This window comes from Crinia signifera, chromosome 9 (genome assembly GCF_055691185.1).
Source record: "Crinia signifera chromosome 9, ASM5569118v1, whole genome shotgun sequence".
NCBI lineage: Eukaryota > Metazoa > Chordata > Amphibia > Anura > Myobatrachidae > Crinia > Crinia signifera.
Window position 1 is genome coordinate 31,196,945 of NC_139225.1, and position 25,655 is coordinate 31,222,599.

The following is a 25,655-nucleotide window of genomic DNA, read 5'->3' on the forward strand; positions in this document are numbered from 1 at the left end:
ATGTCCCTGTGATTTCTACAGCACTGCAGAGCAGAGACAGCACAGAGGTAAGTTAAATTATTTATGCAGTAGGTGCAACTACTTTAGATATCACATTGGCCTATGGGCTCCATTATCACTGGAGAGGGATCTTCCAATCCTCCTCCTGTAGCTGTGGGCATATGGGAAATAAAGACATAATTACACTGAAAGACTTCCCAATGACAAACAAAAGGGAATGATTAAATTATAATCATGCATTGCAAATAACAATGCAAAATGAATCTAGTGACTGAGTTAAATCGTGAAAAACTTGTATCGATATTTTGACATTCGACCTTCCCATTGTTAACGTACTACTTGTGTTGATATTCCAACCCTGCTGACCTTAGCTATGTCAACTTATTTCAAATATTGACATAAGCCTTGTGGACATTCAATGGTCGACACAATGCATGTCCACCTAAATAGGGGCAGCCTAGTGACCGTATCCCAGACGGACTGAAAATCATCTATATATATATATATATATGGAAAGAAGATGTAGAGGTGCGCTCAAGAAGTGGTTTCACCAGTCCACAATTTATAAAAATACAAAGTATTTATTCTTTACGGTAAAACAGTTTAAAAAGATACAGGTTATGGAATAGTTTATAATCAATTTCGTGGTACAGTACAGGACTTCAATCACAGGTGCATCATGATCATACGAGAAACCCTACGCGTTTCGTCCCCTAGGGACTTCTTCAGGGGTAGTACACCAAGATCTAAAAAGTGGTGAAATTATGCCATAAACATAATGATAATAGTTTTTTCAAGAGGTTTTTTAGAATAAGTTCAAAAAATAGCTTCTAGACATGGAAAGCAGGAAGAAGGAACAAATGAGGAGATAGAGAGGAGGAGGAGGAGGAGGAGGAGATGGTCAAAATGTGATCAACGTGGAACTGAAGGGGTGCAGACCCGAACATCCCAAGTTCACCTCAGTGAGAAGGGTCTATTTTATAAAAAATACACATACCGATAAGCTTTTTGAACCTTGATTAAATATGTGAATATGGGATTACACTCTTAGGTGAGTGCTTAAGATGGTGATGTAGTCACCGTTGTAGGTCTACCAATCCTGTGCTGGTTCATTCAATGGATTGCAGCGTTTTCTGGAAGTTTAATATAATATCAATAGATATTTTAATTAAGTCTCCTATAAATATCGGGACCAATATGATGCCGCAAAGGCAATCTGTTAGGTATATTAGAATTATACAATATTTCTTAAACCTCTATGATCCAATACATATGACAAGATGGATTCATAAGGGTTTTGGTTATCACAACCATATTTGGTGTCGATGATGGATTCTTATTCTTATTGGGGTGGATAGTGGTAAGTGTACATACCAGAATTCAGAGCGCAATAAACAGCCTCTTCAGCTGATGTCCTTTTCAACGTTACCGTCAGTTCTAAATAACAATAAATATTGGTCCGTTGAGAAGTGCATGTGCAACATGATATGGGGTATTGCCCCTAATGGCAGAGTTTATGGATGGGGTGCTGGCTATAACGGTATTAGCCAACATACTTCTAGGTGTGGATGGGGTTGGTACCCAGCTTAAATGGGGGATGTTTACAGGTAACCCCATCCACACCTAGAAGTATGTTGGCTAATACCGTTATAGCCAGCACCCCATCCATAAACTCTGCCATTAGGGGCAATACCCCATATCATGTTGCACATGCACTTCTCAACGGACCAATATTTATTGTTATTTAGAACTGACGGTAACGTTGAAAAGGACATCAGCTGAAGAGGCTGTTTATTGCGCTCTGAATTCTGGTATGTACACTTACCACTATCCACCCCAATAAGAATAAGAATCCATCATCGACACCAAATATGGTTGTGATAACCAAAACCCTTATGAATCCATCTTGTCATATGTATTGGATCATAGAGGTTTAAGAAATATTGTATAATTCTAATATACCTAACAGATTGCCTTTGCGGCATCATATTGGTCCCGATATTTATAGGAGACTTAATTAAAATATCTATTGATATTATATTAAACTTCCAGAAAACGCTGCAATCCATTGAATGAACCAGCACAGGATTGGTAGACCTACAACGGTGACTACATCACCATCTTAAGCACTCACCTAAGAGTGTAATCCCATATCCACATATTTAATCAAGGTTCAAAAAGCTTATCGGTATGTGTATTTTTTATAAAATAGACCCTTCTCACTGAGGTGAACTTGGGATGTTCGGGTCTGCACCCCTTCAGTTCCACGTTGATCACATTTTGACCATCTCCTCCTCCTCCTCCTCCTCCTCTCTATCTCCTCATTTGTTCCTTCTTCCTGCTTTCCATGTCTAGAAGCTATTTTTTGAACTTATTCTAAAAAACCTCTTGAAAAAACTATTATCATTATGTTTATGGCATAATTTCACCACTTTTTAGATCTTGGTGTACTACCCCTGAAGAAGTCCCTAGGGGACGAAACGCGTAGGGTTTCTCGTATGATCATGATGCACCTGTGATTGAAGTCCTGTACTGTACCACGAAATTGATTATAAACTATTCCATAACCTGTATCTTTTTAAACTGTTTTACCGTAAAGAATAAATACTTTGTATTTTTATAAATTGTGGACTGGTGAAACCACTTCTTGAGCGCACCTCTACATCTTCTTTCCCTATTCTCTATATCAGACTCCCACTAGCGGCGGGGTCTCCAGAGTAGTGCTGCTCACCAACAAGCGCAGGACGGGATCACAACCCCCCTTTCTCTCTCATATATATATATATATATATATGTCTAGTGTCCGTTTGTGTGTCTCCGAAACACTGCCATCTGTTGGCAGCAAGTGAAACTACATCTCTCTCATACCCTTTTCACACCAGAAAATGCAGGGACCCACCCAGGAATATGGCCCAGGAATCATGCCGGGCCATTCCCGGGTTGGCCCCTTTCACACCAGAAAAGTCCCTGCATTTTCTGGTGTGTGAAGGAGGCGTGCAGGAGGTGGGGAGGAGGCGGGCAGTTGGCGGGATGGCGGTGTAGGCGGGCAGGAGGTGTGTAGAAGCCTTACCCCAGTTGCTGGTCCTCCGTGCAGGCCATGGATCCACACAGGCGGCAGGCGCAAATGACGGGACAGCCGGCGGATGAAGAGGACGCAGCTCTCCGGTGCCCTCACTGCCGCCGGAGAGCTGCGTCATCTTCATCCGCCGCCTGTCCCGTCATTTGCGCCCGCCGCCTGTGTGGATCCCCGGCCAGACAGCACACGGAGGACCGGCAACCCGGGTAAGTATCCCCTACTCCATTCACACCGGCTAGGTCCCCGGGTTAAACCTGGGTACAACCCTGCTCCCTAGCAGGGTTGAAATCCTAGCATTTTTTGCCTGGATTTTGGAACCTTTCACACCTACGCTAGTCGCGGGTTGTTCCTGGGCCCAAACCAGGAAATTATGCTGGTGTGAATGGGGTATTACACACACATGCAAAAACACAGAGGCAACCCCAAGGTAGCAGACTAGCTTTCGAAGCATTTGCTTCAAGTGGGCTTACTAGTGAGAGAATATAAACAGTAAGGGAAAGCTCTTACCAGCTGAATGAGATACAAATTATTTATACTGTAGCTCTGCCATTTCTTCAGCTTATACCGAGGTGAACCCAAAATGTAAAACGTCTACATATTTGCACTGGTCGCAGGATTAAATACTATTTGCATTAGTTACACTGTTCCATTGACTGTACAAAGACCCTACTATGACAAATTAAAGGATATAGGTGCCAGACTGGTGAAATGTAGATTCACAGCCCATAAGATTAAAAAGAAATGAAACAAACTGTAAAATATATATATATATATATATATATATATATATATATATATATATGGTAGAGAGGTGCGTCACTCGGTCCTTTCATCAATCAAAAAAGACGACAGGACATGTCGACGTGTCAACGTTTCAGTGCTTTATTCGGCACTATCTTCAGTCCTATCATCTTTTTTGATTGATGAAAGAACCGAGTGCCGCACCTCTCTACCCTACATTGTGCTTATTTAAAGCTGTGGGAGCACCGGTGGAAATTACTTACAAGCATTGGGAGTGTCGGTCCTGCACCAGCCTATATAGATATCTCTTATATATTTAGCCAGATCTGTCACTCAACCCCTGTGGAGAACGTTCCTGTGTAGAACAGTTTCACTTTCATGTGTCTAACGTTCCACCCCCTTGACATCACCTCCCCCCGCCCAGCCAGGGCTACAGTACACGCCCACCATCCACCATTACTCCACAGCCACCATCCACCATTACTCCTGCACATCCCTACCCTCTGCCAGGACCCCCGCGACCCCCCCTCCCGCGAATCGCGGGACCCCCGCGACCCCCCTTACCGCGAATCGCGGGACCCCGGGGACCCCCCCTCCCGTGATTTGCGGAACCCCCGTGTCCCCCCCTCCCGCCATTCGCGGGACCCCGCACCCCCCCTCCCGCGATTCGCGGGACCCCCGCTTTCCACCCTCCCGTGAGTCTCGGGACCCCCGCGACCCCCCCTCCCGTGATTCGCGGGACCCCCGCGAACCCCCCCTCCCGCGAACCCCCCCTCCCGCGATTCGCGGGACCCCCGCGACCACCCCGGTATCCGGACTATTGTTAGACAGCACTTACATCGACAGCCATTACATCGACGACATGGTTTTAGGTCGACATACCATTAGGTCGACATGTCATTATGTCGACAGCTCATTAGGTCGACAGCTCATTAGGTCGACATGTTTTTAGGTCGACACTGCCATTAGGTCGACAGTGTCTATGTCGACAGTCAAAAGGTCGACATGGGTTTTTTCACTGTTTATTGAGCCGACATGTGCCGACAGGCGGTATTTCATGCCCTACTATCCACTAGGGCGTGGTGGGAGAATAAAATAGTGTGCTGAGCGCAGCGAGGCACCGTGCCCGAAGCATAGCGAGCGGCTGCGGTACACTTCAAACTGTGTCCATGTCGACTGTGTTGACATTTCGGCCAAAAAAACAGTGAAAAAACCCATGTCGACCTTTTGACTGTCGACATAGACTCTGTCGACCTAATGGCAGGGTCGACCTAATGAGCTGTCGACCTAATGAGCTGTCGACATAATGACATGTCGACCTAATGGTATGTCGACCTAAAACCATGTTGACCTATTGAGCTGTCGAACTAATGGTGTCGATGTAATGGCTGTCGATGTAAGTGCTGTCTAATATCCGTCCCAGACCCGACCACCCCCTCCCGCGATTCGCTGGACCTCCGCAACCACCCCCTCTCGCGAAACGCGGGACCCCCGCGACCCTCCTGCAAATCGTGGGACCCCAGCGACCCCTCCCTCCCGCGAGCCCCCTCCCGCGATTCGCGGGACCCCTGCGACCCCCCCTCCCGGCATTAAAAGGGCCCCCCGCGACACCCCCTCCCGCGATTCACGGCACCCCCCCCCCCTACTGTGATTTGCGACCCCCCTCCCGCAAGTCGCGCCGCCCCCTCCCGCGATTCACGGAACCCCCCATAGCGCCCCCCTCCCGCGATTTGCGGGTCCCCTCGGCACTTCTCGCGATTTGCGACCGCCCCCTAATTCACACATTCGGGGACCCCACCTCCCGCGATTCATGCCCCCCTCACGCAATTCACGGCACCCCCCACACCCCACTTCCTGCGATTAGCAACCCCCCACGACCCCCCCTCCCGCGATTCACGAAACCCTCCGTAGCGCCCCCCTCCCGCGATTTGCGGGCCCCCTCGGCACCTCTCGCGATTTGCGACCGCCCCGTAATTCACACATTCGGGGACCCCCCCTCCCGCGATTCATGCCCCCCTCCCGCGATTCACGGCACCCCCCATACCCCCCTTCCTGCAATTCGGAACCCCCCCTCCCGCGATTCATGCCCCCTCCCGCGATTCACGGACCCCCGCACCACCCCCCTGCGCCCACCCTCCCTTGATTCACGCCCCCCTCATGCAATTCACGGCAACCCCCCACACCCCCCCTCCTGCGATTCGCAGCCCCCCCACGACCCCCCCCTCCTGCGATTCATGACCCCTCCCGTGATTCACGGACCCCCGCACCACCCCCCCTTGACTCACGGCACCCCACGCGCCCCTCCCGCAATTCACGGTCCTCCGCAACCCCCCCTCCCGCAATTCACTAACCCCGACAACCCCCCTCCCGCAATTTGCGGACCCCCCTTCCCACGATTCAAGCCTCCCCGCGCCCCCGCCCACGATTTGCAGACCCCCGCCCCCTCCCGCTAACCGCGGATCCCCACACACCACCCCCCCTCCCGCAATTTGCAGACCCCCCCAGACCCCCTTCCGGCAATTCCACCCCCCAGCGGACCACCATGGCCCCCGCTCCCGCATTTCACGTACCCCCGTGACAATGGGGGATCCTGTAGCACCACAAGCAGGTACCGCCCCTAGGTGGGAAATCCGGCCCTGGCTGCCGCACTGCAGGTTTCCCCACTGCCCTCTGCACCAGCGCCACAACTTTTATCAATGTCTTGCCCACATACCACTATTATACAGCCTCCTGCTCTCATGCACGCTCACTCCCTCCCAGTGGGAGGAGACGCTCACCCACTGCCGGGAGCTGCATACTGTCCCCCACCCTCCTCCAGTTCTAGGGATGCCCATCGACCATCAATGATTTTCAAATAATCGATGGTTTATGGCCAATGTTGAATACTTTTGCCATCAATGTGGGAGGACACTGCCCTGCCTCCTGTTCTCCTGCCCCGTAACTTCCGCCAGTGGAGACCCGCTCACCCTGTGTTGCCCACATTCCCCTATCATGCTTTACCGCCCAGCCTCCTGCTCTCATGCACCCTAACTCCCACCCAGTCAGAGAAGACACTGACTCCTGTATTTCTGTGCTGCCACGCTGGACCCTCACCCACTGGCAGAAGCTGCACAGTGTCCACCACCCTCTTTAGTCCCCCGTATGCCCACACACCCCTATCACTACCCAGCTTCCTGCTCTCCTGAACTGTAACTTCCACCACTGGGTAATCGCTGACGCTGTGTTGCCCACATACCCCTATCATGCCTCATATCCCAGCCTCCTGCTCTCATGCACCCTAACTCCCACCCAGTAGGAGGAGACACTGACTCAGGGCCACCGTCCGGTACTCCTGTGCTGCCACGCTGGACCCTCACCCACTGCCAGAAGCTGCAATACAGGGCATCTTTCATACAATTCTAACCATATTTCTCACAATACAAATGTTCACAAATTAAGGGGCGTAGCCCCTTACGCCAGTGTGAAGAGCGCCCGTAGGGCGCGATGAATCACCTAGTATATATATATCTATATATATATAAAACCAAAAAGCCTACCAGAGGTAGGTAAGAACACTCGCCAAAAGAAACAACTGAAAATACTCCTAGTTGTTTTCAAATATAAACAAAGATTCAAACAAAAAAAAGGTTATTTAACCTGTTTCTTAGATCCATCTTCCAACGTTTCGGTCAGCCACAGTGACCTTTGTCAAGGAATGGAAAAAAAAGGGGGCAACAGTGCTGCACAGAAGTCTGGAGACAACGGGACCAATTCCCAGGAGAGGGGAAGCCACAAACTGCAAACCCCTGTGTCCGGCTATTTATACCTGTAAACACTGACGTTTTTGGCGCCATTGCGCCACTCGTTCCGGGCCGTGGAACGCAAGCCTAAGCTGCTTCCGGCCTATGGAACTTTCTGTGCTTCCGGGAGTCGCGGCCAGGACCTGCTGATATTGAATTTATGCTGGGGCCATAGGCCGCCCATGATTGTGACGCATAGTGTTTAAAAACCAGCGTCATGTGTGCTGGTCGCGATTATTGGACACCTGCTAAGATAGATGTCACATCCAGTCAATTGCATGTGGCTACTTGGCAGGATTATTGAATATTGTTGATTGATTATTTGTTTGCAACACGTCATTAGGTATTCACTTGGTTATTAGGGTTGTGCACTAAATTGCATTTTTGTTTTTTTTGTGGGTACTCTTTACCTAGCACGGCGCCCATCGTGGTCATCGCGGGCATTGAATGCACTAAAAAAATCGGGTGCGACGCGATGCCCGCGATTTCCCATAGGGAACAATGTTAAATTTCTCAATTGACCCGATTTTACTGTTCAATGCCTCAATTGACACGATTTTTCCATAGGAAACAATGTTAAATGGCCCACAGAGGCCAAATACCCACCCTAAAGTGTGAAATGGCCCCCACAATTGTTAACGCCACCCCACGATCAACGTGAACCCGAAGCGTGGCGAGCGCGATGCGAGGCCTCGAGGGGCGGCGGTACGCGTCCTACGACCTTTTCATACCCCCACTATCCACGTCGGCATGGAGTTGAGAATAGAATAGAGCCCGAAGCGTGGCGAGCAGACGCGGATACCTGTGAACCCCGCGAAGGGACATGTTTATCTGTGAAGGTATCCGCGTCCGCTCGCCACGCTTCGGGCTCGGTGGCTCGCTACGCTCGCCACACTATTCTATTCTCAACTCCACGCCGACGTGGATAGTGGGGGTATGAAAAGGTCGTAGGACTATGGAAAAATCGTGTCAATTGAGGCATTGAACAGTAAAATCGGGTCAATTGAGAAATTTAACATTGTTCCCTATGGGAAATCGCGGGCATCGCGTCGCACCCGATTTTTAGTGCATTCAATGGCCGCGATTTTTTTACCTGCGATGCCCACGATCAAAATCGTGGGCGCCGTGCTAGGTAAAGAGTACCTTCTTGTGTATTGACCTGGCCAGCATCTGGCTTCCCGGGTCATCTCGGTTACATGTGTGGCATCACCTTTTAGATGTCACAAGGAGTGGTTCTTTTGACACTCCCTGAATGTCGCCGCACACGGATCCACAGCTAAAGATCCACTAATGAATAAAAATAGATGGACACCCACTAACAAACTTAAAACAAAATATAAAGTATAAAATAAAATAACTAATATACAAAAACAATAACATAAGACACTGATAGTGCAGCATAGATATGTCTAAAATGTGGACATAAATAGGATGAGGAGGTGGTGGTTCCCGCTGTGGCACCGCTTCTACCATCACTAAAACATTGTTCTTTCTGATTATCCAGCTCATCATGTGTGTCCTGTATATAGGGACAACACACTGATAGCATCTCATGTGGATGCTAAACACACTGTCTTTTGTTTGTTTTATTTGTATTTGTGTGTATTGATTTATCGCATGTGGGTATATAATCTGCATGATGGGGTGGTCCTCCGTTGTTCACCGGCCTGTCTTGTTACGTGCCCGGCTTATACCTATTAATGTGTCCCCTTAATGACATAATGGTGAGGGGGAGGCTATTCCCGCTGTGGAGCCGCCCCCATCACTATGGTTACAGAATGCTGGTATCAGTATCTCAGACGATCCTACCGCAGCTCTTTACAAAGTTGAGAGTGCGGCATAGTAATGCCTGGAGTGTGATGACGACTGGGGATGGTGGGACGGTGGCACCCGATTTAATGTTTCTTCTCGAGCTGTCCTGGCCGCGACTCCCGGAAGCACCGGAAGTGCGGCGCGTGCGTTCCATAGGCCGGAAGCAGCTTAGGCTTGCGTTCCACGGCCCGGAACGAGTGGCGCAATGGCGCCAAAAACGTCAGTGTTTACAGGTATAAATAGCCGGACACAGGGGTTTGCAGTTTGTGGCTTCCCCTCTCCTGGGAATTGGTCCCGTTGTCTCCAGACTTCTGTGCAGCACTGTTGCCCCCTTTTTTTCCATTCCTTGACAAAGGTCACTGTGGCTGACCGAAACGTTGGAAGATGGATCTAAGAAACAGGTTAAATAACCTTTTTTTTGTTTGAATCTTTGTTTATATTTGAAAACAACTAGGAGTATTTTCAGTTGTTTCTTTTGGCGAGTGTTCTTACCTACCTCTGGTAGGCTTTTTGGTTTTGTGCATGAACACAGGCAAGCCTGTGGTCCTTAAAGAACACCCCACGGTTGCCATAACTATCATTGTGCGAGTGCAGGCTTTTTGTGGATCTTATAGTATATATATATATATATATATATATATATATATATATATATATATATATATATATGAGACACTTACCCCCTCAGAGAAAGGATGGATCCGGCACACGGTAGTATAGGTGAAGAAAAAGAGGTTTATTAAGAGTGCAACATTGCACTAAGTGACAGCTGCTGACCTGACAGCCGTTTCAACTGCTGGGTGCAGTTTTCATCAGAGGTGAGGCACAGTAGTACAGAGCAGGTTCAAATAGCTTCAAATTGCGCCAAAAATCATGCAAATGAGGTCAACCAAGCCTTCCTGCATCACTGCAGCTGAGTGACAGCAGGGAAGGGGAGGGGCGTGGCTCTATGATGCTATGGGAATCCCCAGTGTGTCATCAGTCTCAGAAGGAGACTGGCTCCGGGGTCCCGTGTGTACTAGTACTGTGCGGCGGCAGCTGTCACGGAAAGCACAGCTGAGCCGCCGGGAAGGTGATTGCAAGGGGTGCGGGGAAACAGTGCGCCTAAGGCACTGAGTGGCAGAACGGAGGCTGATGTGTATGGAGCGGGTGTGTGCACTAGCGGGGCGAATCGGCAATGATGTACTTGGTTGGCCCCATCTACAGCACAGACGTGTACATACAAATATGGGCTGGTACGGGGGTAACATGGCATATACAGAAAATAAGGCATATAAAGAAAATAAATAAAGTAAAGCATAACAGGATATGTCTAGTCATTGGCAGCAGCATAGAAACATCTGTAAGGAGAGAAGTACATAGAATCCTAAGTACTTTATAAAACCGGTCGACACACGGCGGTGTTGACATTGAGGCAGTACATAGAAAATGGTCAAAACAAACCGAAACGACGACACACAGCAGTGTCGACAATTATAATCAGAATCCTAGCCTCATGTTGACTGCAGTAGAGTAATCTATGCCATAAACGCTGACACAAGGTCCGGGCACCCAACTGTGTCCAGATTCTGTTCCAGTAGGACCAATGATAAGTGTGTCGTCGTTTCGGTTTGTTTTGACCATTTTCTATGTACTGCCTCAATGTCAACACCGCCGTGTGTCGACCGGTTTTATAAAGTACTTAGGATTCTATGTACTTCTCTCCTTACAGATGTTTCTATGCTGCTGCCAATGACTAGACATATCCTGTTATGCTTTACTTTATTTATTTTCTTTATATGCCTTATTTTCTGTATATGCCATGTTACCCCCGTACCAGCCCATATTTGTATGTACACGTCTGTGCTGTAGATGGGGCCAACCAAGTACATCATTGCCGATTCGCCCCGCTAGTGCACACACCCGCTCCATACACATCAGCCTCCGTTCTGCCACTCAGTGCCTTAGGCGCACTGTTTCCCCGCACCCCTTGCAATCACCTTCCCGGCGGCTCAGCTGTGCTTTCCGTGACAGCTGCCGCCGCACAGTACTAGTACACACGGGACCCCGGAGCCAGTCTCCTTCTGAGACTGATGACACACTGGGGATTCCCATAGCATCATAGAGCCACGCCCCTCCCCTTCCCTGCTGTCACTCAGCTGCAGTGATGCAGGAAGGCTTGGTTGACCTCATTTGCATGATTTTTGGCGCAATTTGAAGCTATTTGAACCTGCTCTGTACTACTGTGCCTCACCTCTGATGAAAACTGCACCCAGCAGTTGAAACGGCTGTCAGGTCAGCAGCTGTCACTTAGTGCAATGTTGCACTCTTAATAAACCTCTTTTTCTTCACCTATACTACCGTGTGCCGGATCCATCCTTTCTCTGAGGGGGTAAGTGTCTCTTATTGCTCTATTATGTTCCTGGCACCGGATTTTTATTGAAGCCACGAGTGCCAACCCGATACACCTACTTACATATATATATATATATATATATATATATATATATATATATATAGATAGATAGATAGATAGATAGATAGATAGATAGATAGATAGATAGATAGATAGATAGATAGATAGATAGATAGAGAAAAGGGGGTTGTGACCCAATCCTGCGCTTATATGTGAGCAGCACTACTCTTAAGACCCCGCCGCTAGTGGGAGTCTGATGTAAGGGATGAAGAAGGAAGGTGTAGAGGTGCGCTCAGAGGATGGTTTTACCAGTCCACCAATTGTAAAAAAATACAAAATATTTAATCTACACAATAAAACAATTTAAAATACATTTGTTTGGAATCGTTTACAGAGATTTTCGGTGGATCCTTGTAGTTCAATACAAGACTTCGATCATAGGTGCAAAATGATCATACGAGAAACCCTACGCGTTTCGTCCCCTAGGGACTTCTTCAGGGGTAGTACACCAAGATCAAAGGACTTTTTACACCTTGATTAGGTACATCTATATTGAAACACACTCTTGGGTGTGTACTTTGAGTGGTGTGGTCACCGTTGTTGCTCTGACAACCCTGTGATGCTCCACTTAATGGATAATATAATGATTTCGTCCAGCATCTCCCCCATACAGCATGTGCAGTAGTACTATCACTATTGAGCAGCAGACAGTGAGGACTCGGGAGCTGCCTTTTTTCAAGCGATGCGTTCCCCGGAATTCCGTTTTCGCTTGGCAGGGTATCGCCACCCAGAGGGTGGCGATACCCTATAGAAGCCTATAGGCTTCTATCGCCGCCCGCGCCCCCCCCCCCCCCTCCCATCCTCCTGATCTCCTCCTCCCCCAGCAGATGTCACAGCCGGGAGGACATCCAGCTTCAGGGGGGAGGAGGAGACGCAGGGGGACGCTGGCAGCCGCCGGGAGGTGACGGAGACCCCCGCAGACCACATCAAAGGTATCGCGGGGGTCTCCGTCACCGCAACCCGATGCTAGCCGCATATGGTAGTACATATGCGGCAGCATCGCGGCGGCTGCCAGGCGAAGGGCGGCGATGTATATTAATACATCCCGCCCAGAGAGAGAAAATCCTGAAAATATAAAATACTCGTTACAAGACGTTAACATGTGAGTGGAATATTAAGAAAATTCTATTATGTGTACAACAGCAATATTTTAGAATGAGCTAAGAATCGTGCTTACTAGGGGGGGGGAATTTACTAAGATGCGAGTTCTATTTCACATGGGACGTTGCTATGGGCAACCAATACGAGTATCTATTATCTTCCAGAAGGTGCTAAATAAATAAGTGGAATCTGATTGGTTGTCCATAGCTACATCCCATGTGAAATAAAACTCCCATCTAAGTAAATTTCCACCTAGGAATCGACCAATCATCAAGCAGAGCAGAAAATATCCTAGCCAATCAGAATACTAAATATTCTAGCCAGTCTCTGCACTCGGAATATGAATCTTTGACTACCTTGTACAAAATCTGCCTAATTTTGTTGGCAATTAAAAACATACCTCCCGACTTTCTGGTCCTGTTGATTGGGATTATGCCTGAGGAGGCGTGACCTCGCAGGGATGCCGTAGCATAAAAGCCACGCCCCCGTTCTGAGCAGAGCAGCGGCAGGCCGAGTCCCAGCAATCGGGATTCCGACGTCGGGCTAATGACTGTCGGTGTGTTATACCACACCCACGGCAGGCAGGGGGAACTCCCAACTGGCTCCCACCGGGGAGTCACTGCCAGTCCCGGGCAGAATGCGGGAGAGTCCCCCAAAAATACGGGACTGTCCCATGAAAATCGGGACAGTTGGTCGGTATGTATATAGAGCAGATGTATATAAATCCTGAAATAGCAATCCATAGCAGTCTGCAGAATATGGGTAATGTTACTATATAAATACAAATATGCCACAAGTGCGGCATTTCAGCTACAATGAGAAGTGGTTCACCACAATAACCAAATGTGTACCTCTCATAATCAAAGGGATTGACGTTCAAGTACTTACAGCTACAAATAGTAAAAACATAAAAAAAATTGTAATTTGTGAACCTTTTGCTGTTCCTACAGTATCAATAGCATCAATTATCATCATTTCTGCACGCATACAACATTGTGGGCGGTGGGAGTGGGGTGGCAGGCTGGGAGACTAGCCCATGGGAACGCCCAGCGTTTCATGGGCGTTCCATGAAACCACTGGCCATTCCCATGGAGATTGTCCGGTGACGCTGGCGACAGTAGCAGGTAGCGGACATCACCGGATGTCAGCTGCCTGCCCACTTCCTTCAGAATGCCTGTGAACATCTAAGATCTTAGATCTGCGTGTGCCTTCCACATCATTCGATGGTCTGCGACCATCGAATGATGTGGGAGTTCCCTCGCAGGCTGCGAATGGATGTTTATGTAAAACATCCATTCACAGCCAGTGCGAGCGTACACACACTTCGAATGGGTGGCGGTCAGGCCAACATTTGCAGGGCAGGGTTTGGGGTTTGCAGCCTTGCAAATCCATCAGGATAACCCCCTTAATCGGATTCAGACCTGGTCGCTAAGCAACGTAAAATCAAACGCACGCCCCCCCACCGCCACCCGTACACTTACACATCCGCCCGCACAGAGTAAGAATCATTAGGGGCGAGATTCAGCCAGCTAAAAATGACGTAAAAACCCAGTTTTTGAGGTTTTTACCGCATTTTCAAATGCAGCAAAGCCCCATTGCTGGGGCTTCGCTGCGGGGGGTTACGCCAGTTCCTATTTGGCGTAACCCCATGGAAGCCTATGGGCTTCCCTTCGCGTCCCCCGCCGCCCCGCGCGAACTCCGCCGATCAGCGCTGCACCCCCCTCACCTATGTCCGGGCAGCCTCCTGCTGTGCTGCCTGGACCAGTGATCTCCTCCTGCCTGCACCACTTCTGAGTGCAGGGAGGAGCAACCGGAGCCCTTACAGCTGTGTAAGGGTTCCGGCAGGGAGGGGGGTACCCGGTGCACATCGCCGCCCATCGCTTTTGCGTTAATAATCGCATATGTTACTGCATATGCGATTATTAACTATGCGAATGCCGGCGATGTGCACCGGGGATTATTGGTGTATCTCGCCCTAGATGGTAAGTAAGCCAGGATTTATTTTATATTTGAATGCTTTCCAACGATTTGGGGGTGGGTGCTGAGGTCATGTGACATCATCCGACTGCCCCAAGTAGTTGGTGGCGTCCGAAAAGCATTTCTATGGGAGTGCCCACCGTTTTTGTGGGCATGTCGATGAAACATGGGGTGCTAACCCTAAAATGCCCCTGGTCTTCAGTCAGGCAGTAGTGCCCCGGCAAATAAAAAACTAGCACCCACCACCATCGGGGACGGGGATGAATTCGGACCTGTACGTACAGGCCTGAATCGGCCCCCAAGTGTGTCAACAACTTGTGGGAAGTATTGTCTACATGCACATGCTGAAAGATTACACACGCTGCATTAAAGATCAGCATCTAACATTGCTGCGGCCACGAATAAATGTTACAGATTATGGAATCCAAGTACTATGATGCTCACTGGAGTAAATCTACTAAAATGGGAGTTCTATCGAATATGGAATGCTGGCCATAGCAACCAATCAGATTAAACTTCTTATTTATTTATCACCTTCAGGAACATAATAGATAATGGGCGGGATGCACAAAGATTCACCGCCCCTCTCCGCCGCACGCCGCCGCCTACCGCATAGCTAATTATCGCATATGCACTAATATATGTGATAATTATTGCTGACAGCTCTTGCGTATATGACAGCTGCCCTTTGCGTTGCGGCGGGGATGTGCAGCGGGGTCCCCGGCGGCTCCCCCTACCTCCCTTACCCAGCTAATGCTGCTGCTATGGGGCGGGCTCTCCTCCCTGTACCCTGAAGAGGATGTACAGTGCTTCTATGGGTTATCGCCAGCTTTTGCTGGCAATACCCCTCCCCACATCGAAAACCCGACGTACGGGTTTTCCTGCATATCAAAATACGGTAAAAAAAACCTGATAATGGGGTATTTACCGCATTTTTCACTTTTGCACTACAAGGCCTGCTTATTCACAGTGACAACCGAAACTTAGGAATTGATTCCGGTGAAACCTATTCTCCTGTGACAGATTATAGTACACTACCACGTCATGGCTATATCAGCGTTAATGTTGTCAATTTGTTACGTTCCCAGGGAGACCGCATTAGCCGGCTGTAAAAGGCATCCTGAGGTACTTATAAAAGGACACCTTCCATGAAGTTAGAGTTCAGCAGATCCAGAAACCCTGCGTTAAAATCATTCTGCGATGCTGCCTGGAGTGGCGGATGAAGATGGTCACCATAGCTACTTGTTTCTACTAGCAACGACCTGCGTTATCTCCAATTAAACAATCCACAATATGCCAATTTTGTTGCCTGGAGAGACAAAGGTATTTCTGCAGTGAAAGATGTTTTTGACCCTGGAGGCAAGACCTTGTTATCGTTTTCAGAAACTCCAACTTAAATTCCAAATTCCCAATCATAACTTTTTCATGTTCCTACAAGCACCTCATTATATTCAGTCAAATCCCCCTCCCATGTTCTCTGAGGAAGAGCCTGACCCCCTCCACACTTTACTTGTCCTGACAAAGGATTGACCCTAGAAAATTAAATATCTTCGCACGACTCTGCGAGTGTCTTTGAGAGACGAATAATGGTGTACAACATTAAAAAGATGGAACAATGACATCCCCAATATAGAAGGAACTGAATTTATCCTGGACAATATGTTGACCTCTTTCAGATATTTACACCCTGCTTCCCTTCAGGAGGAGTTGGGTTGCTATCCAAAAATGTAATATGGGGTCAGCTACCTTCTTCCACAATATGTGGACATGTGGAAAAGTTTCCAGATTTTGGCACAAATAAATAAAACTTTTGATACCAGAGTTATGAAACATCCTATGGCCTGTTTATTTTTGGAATTTTCGAGCTGGCCGTCTATTACAAACAGGTCTGAAATTATACCGGTCGTATCAGTCATATTGACCATTGCCAAAAAGCAGATATTAATTCATTGGATAAAATGTTCTACCCCCTCCTTGGAGACGGTAAAGAATGCTCTCATTAGGGTTTTATATTCTGAATGTCGTGCTTCCCTTCCAGATCTAGAAAACGGTGTTTAAAAGTTTATGTAAAAATGGGAATCATTTATTGTTAGCTTGGCCCCTGATGTACAGACACATATATTTAAACTTTCTGAGACTACTGAATGTTTTTTGTACAGACAACTATACAATACACTATGTACCATACCTGCCGACTTTTGACAATTCAGGAGTGAAGGGGGGCTGGACGAGGCTTCGTTTTGGGGGCGGAGCGAGGCTGCGGTCACTAAGTCCCGCCCCCCACGACCAGCAGCCTCGTTAAATTGTGGGTCCATGGGTGGGGGGGGGGAGAGGGGCTGAAATGAAGCGATTCACGGGATGCTGGAGACTTGCCCACCTTCCCGGGGGGTCGGGAGGGGGACCCGATTTGCGGGACCCTCTGGCCATTCTGGGAGGGTAGGCAAGTATGCTATGTACTCTTCCTGCGTGATGGTTTAACTGATGCCTCAATATTGAAATTGCCCTCCCAAGTAATGAGGCACGTTATGTGATATGTTCTTATCTCGATAGTGTTTTGTTTTTTTGTTTTTGTGGGGGGGGGGGGGGGGTGTTGTCTGGCGTTTCTTCCTCCCCTCCCTCTCCCCTTCCCCAAATTCTCATATCTGTTTACTATATGTATTATGCTTTGGTGATACTCTCTCTCTTCTTTTTCTGGATATGTAGCGGATGTAAATACTGTGTTTTATGTATACAGATATTGATTTACAATCTTTTTATTTGTATTTTTATACGATTCCTTTTTATCTGCTTTTGGGGTATTGTTAGTACATTTGAAATGCCAATATATTCTATATTTCATTGGAGTGCCTTCTCTACTTTATATGTTAAAAGAACGATAAAAATATTTTCTTTAATAAAAAAAAAAAAATACACAATTTACGTAACCGGGCTGTTCATAGCTGTCCGGCATCTGCTGGTGTATACAGAAACTGCTACATCCTGGAGCCTGTGCACACATATGTCCTACAAAATATACTCACAAAAACAGTCTACGTTTGAGCAGCAGAATAGCAATGCCAAGGGTCAGGCCTTGCAACAAGAGGAGATAGTGACACAGGCAACAGCTTCCTCATAGTGGACATGTGGAGCATCTTGAGGTTCCATGTGGGGGCTACAAACATCTGAGGGTAGAGGCGATATCTACACAACGACTCAGAATGGGAGTGGAGGAGGTCTCAGGCCCTCCTGGTGCTCAGGAGAAGAGCATGTCATGAAGGATGAATTATTGGTGAGGAGAAGGAAGTTCCTCTACAAGCAAAGGGTCCCCTTGAGTAGGGATGGCCACCGACCATCGATGATTTGAAATCATTGATGGTTTATGGCTGATGTCGAATACTTTTGCCATCAATGTGGAAGAACCAGATGGTTTTCCTACTTCGATGGCAAAGGAGAACAATGTTTTGTTTTTTGGGGGTTTTTTTTGTGTCGGAACATGGAGCGTAGCTCCGCCCCAACAGCCAGAAGCCCCTACATTTTGATTGGTCCTCAAGCCATTCAGTCAAAGATAATGGATAACCATCGATAGCTAAAACTATCGATGGTTATCCATCACATAGTTAATGACTATCAATGGCTGGGTGCAGAATCCTTGGCACCAATGGCCATCCCTACCCTTCAAGAAAATGGAGGAATAGGCTTCCCTATGCATTAGAGAAGGTCGTCCCAGTACTTCAAACAGAGCATCAGCATTAGGGATGGCCATTAGAAGTCCATGGTTGGCAACCATAAATATTCCTCATCTCATGAAAGTACTTTCTCCATTGAATTGCAGATATTCAATGGTTTCCAGCCTACAGATCCCATTCAATGCCAAGCTTCCAATGTCCGGCTCTACTCTGCAGAGGACAACTGGGGAGCTCTGGTTCAATAGCAACGAGTACTGATGAGACTTTCTATGAAGAGAGAAGTCCTATGAAGAGGCCACCCATAGAATGATGCAGGTCACTGAACTCATGGAAAGTGGCATTTATTAACACTGTATACGTGTAGTTTTAGGCAAAGGACAGTTCTCTCAGTAAGAGCTGTTTTTGGGGGACTTCTGAATTTATTACCCAGGAGTCTTTTGTTGCATATTCACAAGATGTGGGGAAACTGGGAGGGATCTAAATAGATCCCTCTTGTAGGGATGGCCATCGATGGTTTATGGTCATTGTAGAATGGTTTTGCCATAAATGTGGCAGAACAAGATGGTTTCTATCCATCAATGTCAAGCATAAACAAATAGTTTTAATTTTTTTCCTCAAGGGGCCAGGACAGGGAGCATAGCTCTGTCCCCGACACCCGTGAAGCACCACCACCATGTTTTAATTGGCCCACAGGCCAATCAGTAAAAGAAAATGGATGAATGTGTCAACTTTAGAGATTTTACCTCATTTTTGTCACCCATAATAAAGTAAGGGGAAAGAAGCCACATAATAAAGATGGGAGGAATCCCTGAGAAGGTAGTCAGGGTAGGTTGCTGAACCCAGTAAGTGGGAATCTAGTGTTCCTATGCAAAAGATCCCAGAATTGTGAGGTGAATCAGTTCCAAGAGTTACCTGCATCAGAAGGGTCAGGAAGAAAGGTTCCCGAAGATTGAGGCGGTAGTACAAGCCTGGCAGACACAAGTATATGATGGAGGAAGGAAAAGAGGAGGCTGCCTCTAGGATGGGACACTGTGCATGGTAATGGTAGGGGCCTAATTCAGTATGAGATGTAGTTTTGTGATTAATTGCAACTGCTGGTGCTAACCTGCACTGAAAACAGTCCGAACGCGCCTGCATTGTCCAGACCGTGCACCGCAATACCTGCCCCTGTCTCCCTTAGACTGCAGCCGCATTTGCAGCTTAAGTCCTCCTGCACGCACGCAGCAGCATGAGCACAGATGTGACTACCGAAAACCACCTAATACTAGGAGCAACGGAGGGTTCATATGTGCCAGTCATTAGATTAAGCGAGGGCTGCATAGGCATGAGGGCATATAAGAGCCTTGCAATTTTGTGATTGGGTTAATAAAGTTAGTGAAATGTTTCTTACCCCATAGAGTCCAGTGTTGTAGGTGTAGCCAATCAGGTGTAGAATGGGTGGTAGCTTATGCAGGGGTATATAAGGGGTAGTCAGGGATCCTTCTTCCTCTTTGAGTCTGGATTCCCACCCTCCCTCCCTTGCTTTCTTCAATTACCACCCGGCCTTTCGGCCTTCACACAATTTGGCTTCACAAATATCAATTTATAATTGGCGGGAGGGCGCTCTCGATCAGCGGTCAAGTTTGAAGTACAGGAGGTCACTGTGCAGTATTGCCACCCTCTGCCAGGACGGCTGGTGAGTCCTGCCCCCCGAGGGGGGACGTTGGCCACTTCCTTGAACTGTCCTCACCATGCAATAGGAGGGGCGGTAAGACCGTCACAGTGCGGGCTGTGCCTTGAAGTCAATGAGGGCGGTTTATCGCCCTGGTTACAAGTTGGGGCATTGTAGTCGCCGCCATTGTTAACGTTTGTGACTTAGCTGGTCTCTAAGCGCTCTCCAGGCCATCCCTTTTCAATAGGGTCATACCAACAATAAATACTGTTGACCTTTTAAACTTATGCAGTGGTTGTCCGTGTGGTTATTTCTAGGGGTAACAAATGTTAATGTTAAGGTAAAGGTCAATCACAATAATTCAATAGGCGCCTTATCATCATCCTCTACCTAAAACTACCCTTTACCACCTAAAAAAGGCTTTCGAATCTGCATGGGTACCTATGCAGCCACTCACTCACTTAGCTGGGCATATGCAGTACAGATCCACGCAATATAAGCAACATCAACCAGTGTGTCCTAACTCTGAATGAATTCTATGGTGATTCTAAATTGTGATTTAAGGGGTGATTCTGGCATGGACAAACCCATGCTGCACTGCAGGTGGGGCAGATGTAACATGTGCAGAGAATGGGGTGTGTTCAAACTGAAATCTAAATTGCAGTGGAATAAAGCAGCCAGTACTCTGCACATAAACAAAATAAAATAACTCCCCCAAATGTAACTCTCTCTACACATGTTACATCTGGCCCACCTGCAGTGAAGCATGGTTTGTCCATTAAAGAAGTTTGCTTCTGCAAACAGACCAGAATCACCCCATTAATGTGTTCATAGATAACCTCAATTGTTCAGCAAACACACATTACACAAATACAGTAAGTGCAGGACAAACTGATATAACTAACAGCACAACTTGTTGCTGACAATGTAACAGGAAGCAAGATAAAGTCCTGATGGTGCACTTCTGCCACTCTGCAAAATGTGCTGTTCCCACTACACACTAACAGTGATAACGTGTACGTGCATAAACATCATTAGAAATTATTACACTACATGGCATGTTTTATGGTTAGAAAGTTTTACAAAGTTTGCATCATTAAAAGGCACATTTAAGAAAAAATATTGCATTTTCTATGGGGTGGGGCTTATTTGCTTCAGTTCAGATTGATGAACGTGGCTTGGCCAAAATAGTGGCAATGCTAGGCTCTGCAAGGACAGTAATTTGCTGTAGCTGCTCAGGAGTCAACTCTCATTATCCTCTGACAGAAGAGAGAGAGAACATGATAACACATTCTTATCTGTGCTGGTGTGCACTCATCCATAGCATGCTGCTGTTGCAAGCAAACTGTGATTTAGGGTAAGAATGTTTGTTAAAACTTTTGTTCTTTAGTTAGACTCATCTGTTTCTTTAGAGTATCCTGGTATTGCATAATGATATGGAAAACTGCACACCTAATATATGTAGGTAGTGTCCACAAGTTGCACACAGTCCACAATAAAATAACACTTAATACACCGAAAACATACTTATATGCTTAGGGATGAATTCACACAAGGTCAAATTGCATTTGGAACGTATTGCATAGGCGACATACTGTAGTACTCATGTATATTGTGCTGAGTGAGAAGAAAGGAAATATTACAGCACATGTATAGTTTCAAACAAAATAAAAAATTGTTAGTTACTAATGTTATACAGAGATATCGCACAACAAAAAGCATTTAAGCAAAGACGCGCCCATAAGTGGTGGTGGACACGCCCTTTGGGAAGAGTGTGACACTCCCCCTCGACTACTGCATCCCTCTGTAATCTCCTATTCAAAAGTCGGCAAGTATGTCATTACTATGACCAAATGTGTCTAAAACCAGGCCTGTCTCTCTCTGTCTCCAGAGCTAAAAATGACCATAAGAGCATAGTCTGTGATTGGGAGTTGTAGCGCTCTGTGGTCTGCGAGTGTGCACAGTAAGCTGTATCCCCATCTCAGGAAGCCAGCGGAGGTGTGTGCATATATCGGTGTAAAAATAGTAAGCTGTGTTTATCTTCATTTGAGTCAGGAAATCTGCTGAGTAGGGTGCAAACGTTAGAATGTAAGAAAATGTCTGTGATGGGCACTTCGTAGTCAATAAAGCAATTAATAAAAAAAAAGACACTATGCCTCCATTCCGCAGATGTCTGCAGTGGGCTGACGGCTTGGCGAGGGAGGAAATTGTCTGGGCTTGTACCCTGATAAACAGCTTATGAGAAGTGGGTCAAGTTCCTGTTCAGACCGATAAGGATCAAACATATGATGAAGCGTCCTACAGAGAACTCAAAGGTCTATGTGGCAGACATGGCGTGTTAACCAATGTAGTGCCAGGAACCTGTCATAAAAGGCTGGAATACAGAGGAGGCAGTCATTAGGTCGACAGAGTCGAAGTCGACAGTCAAAAAGTTCTACACATGAAAAAGGTTGACACAAGGTCGATACATGTACAAGATTTTTTTTTTTTTTTACCGACTTGTTCATACTTCACCATCCCAGCGTACCCGAAGCTCGCAAGCCATACACTTATATGGAGTCTATGTCAACATAAAGGCAAAAAAGGGTGAAAAACTAAAATGTTTCAATATCGATTTTTTTGCTTGTGTCGACATTTTGACCATGTCGACCTAGCCATGCGTCTATTCAGTTTGATGTAGATGTAAAGCTTTGTCTATGTGTTGCTGTTGTCGATGATTTAGTTGTCGATTTTGCACGTCGACCTTATATGTGTGTTGACCTATTAGTTGTCGACCCAATACATGTGTCAACCTAATAGTTGTCTTCATAGTAGTCTCAATCTTATTATGTCTATCTTCACGGGATCGACCTAGCGACCCTTATAGACTCGTAAAAAGTTGTTTTTAAGGGTTGATTGCTGAAAACACTTCGCTCTTATGTTGGGGACACGCGGTGCGATTTGCACTGTCCATTCTGAGTATATCGTCAAAATGGCACAACACATAGGGCCTTATTCTAGTTCACTCTTAGAGGCAAATTCTTTCTTTGCTGGACAAAACCATGTGCACTGCAGGTGGGGCAGATGTAACTTGTGCAGAGAGAATTCGATTTGGGTTTTCTTCAAAGTGAGATCTATATTGCAGTGTGAAAATAAAGCAGCCAGTATTTACCCTGCACAGAAACAAAATATCTCACACAAAGCTAAATCTCTCTGCACATGTTACATCTGCCCCCCCTGCAGTGCACATGGTTTTGTCCATCTAAGAAGGATTTTGTCAGAAAGAGTGAACTAGAATAAGGCCCATAGTGCAAATCAAACCGTGTTACTCAGCACCCGATCCAGATCCTGATTGTATTTTACAGACTACTGTACTTGACAATTGCAATTTGAGGCTTCACTAAAAAGTTGTAAAAAAAAAACAAAATAAAAAGGATGCGTATACAGTATGGAGGTCATTCTAATTCGTTCTCACCGTTGCCAATGTACCAGAGAGTGACTTAGATTTGCAAACGACTTAGAAATCATTCGATGGTCAGTGACCATCGAATGATTTCGTCCACGCACGCAAGCTGCGAATGAATGTTTATGCAAAACGTCCTTGCACGTGCCTGCAGGTGAAATAGTCATGTGTGCGGGGGACGGGCGATGATTGGTTGACTCGCAAAGCTGGGAATTTTGCAGCTTTGCGAGTCAATCAGAATGACCTCCTATGAACATAAACTAAAACCCAGTCTCCAGCTATGATCTCATCGGCATCATTACTGAGCTGGAAGTCAGGCATCAGGCCACATTAAAGCTGACCGAACACACCCTGGGGTCAAAGGGCACATGTGGCATTAAATCAGGCACGTTCCAGACATTCGCTCCCTCAGGCCGAGCAGCCAAATGACTTCCAGCAGCGCTGTATCCTGTGAGGGGCGGACAGCAGTCACCTCCCAATGCGCTCGAGAACGACTCACTTGATTTAAGCTTCAGGATTGGATGATTACTGGGTCATTGTTGGTCATTAAGAAACTGCAGCTAGAAGGTGGCAGCTGTCAGCAAGGGGGTGATTCAATAGTGATCGGAGGGGGCCTAATTCGTCCCGTTCCGATGGTGGGGGGGGCTGCACATGTGCGTATTTTGCAAACCCCAGGAGTGAACGGACGTCCCCATGAAAATGCTGGGCCTTCCCCTGGGAATGCAGGCGGGGTGATGGCTGCTCGGGGCAGGTGGGTGACATCACATGACATCAATGCCCGCCGCGTCTTCGTTCTGTAGGGGAAATAAAAATCCCCGACTTTTCTTTCCGAAGGCAGGAGAAATCATTTGATAATCGGCAACCATCGAATGATTTCTCCGGCAAGCAGCTGCATGCAAAGAGATGTGTTATGTGGGGTACACACCAGGACGACCACCGTCGTTCACGACCGATAGACGACCATGGAACGATTTCCCTTGGACTTCCCGGGAGCTCCCAGGCAGTCCCCAGCAAACGATTAGCAAAAATTGTGTTTTTTTGCGGAACGATCTAGATCCGATCCCGATGCGCCCGCGATGGTCGTTAAGACGGTCGGATCGCTGGTTTTTGTTTTTTTTGCAAGAACACATGCGACCGTCGTCAGATGGGCCTTTGAAATTTGAATGAAGGGGCTGGACTAGCAGAGGGGGAGGACTAGCAGAGGGGGATAGGAATAGCAGCAGCCATTTTAAACCAGTGTATTTCTGCTTTGTTACTAGTGAGGCTTGGTTTATACCTGCTGAACGCTGGACATAGCTATTTACACATTACTTTGTTTTGCCTGCCATTACAAAGTGTCTTTTAACCCTGCACTATGGAGAATGCAGTGATGGGTAGTCACCAGCAACAGTACCTGCTCTATTATGCAGTTTTGAAGCTCAGGCGTCAGAGAGCCCAGCGCAGGAGAGAAAGATCATGCTGGACAAAGCAGTGGCTACTTCAGCGTCAGACTCGTTCGCACATGCCACTGCTCAGGGACATCAGGGAGAATAACCCAGACGATTTCCGTAACTTCTTGAGGATGGATGATGCCACATTCCAGGAATTGCTGCGTCTGGTGACTCCCCACATCGAGAAGCAGGATACCAAGTATCGCATGGCTATCCCTGCTGAGGAACGGCTGGTGGTCACCCTGAGGTTTCTGGCGACAGGACGGTCTCTTGCTGACCTAAAGTTTGGATCCCTCATCTCCCCGCAAGCTTTGGGCCTCATCATCCCGGAGACCTGCAAAGCCATTGTGAAGGTGCTGCAGTACCAGTATTGCAAGGTAAGGATGAAATATACACTGTACACTTTATTGTGCAAACAAAATATTTTTATTTATAATTTAGGCCTAGGACAGAAACAGGTTTTTTAGGCCTTTCATGGTTAAAACATGTAAAATAGTAAATAGATTGTGTCAACAAAAATATATTA

The 25,655-nt window shown here is 47.1% G+C and overlaps 1 protein-coding gene across 2 annotated transcripts in view; it reads right to left on the reverse strand.

Annotated features, from left to right (window-relative positions):
- The window catches only part of ARHGAP4 (Rho GTPase activating protein 4), a 120,820-nt gene that overhangs the window by 75,627 nt on the left and 19,538 nt on the right, over positions 1-25,655 (reverse strand). The gene's annotated exons all lie outside the window — the stretch shown is intronic.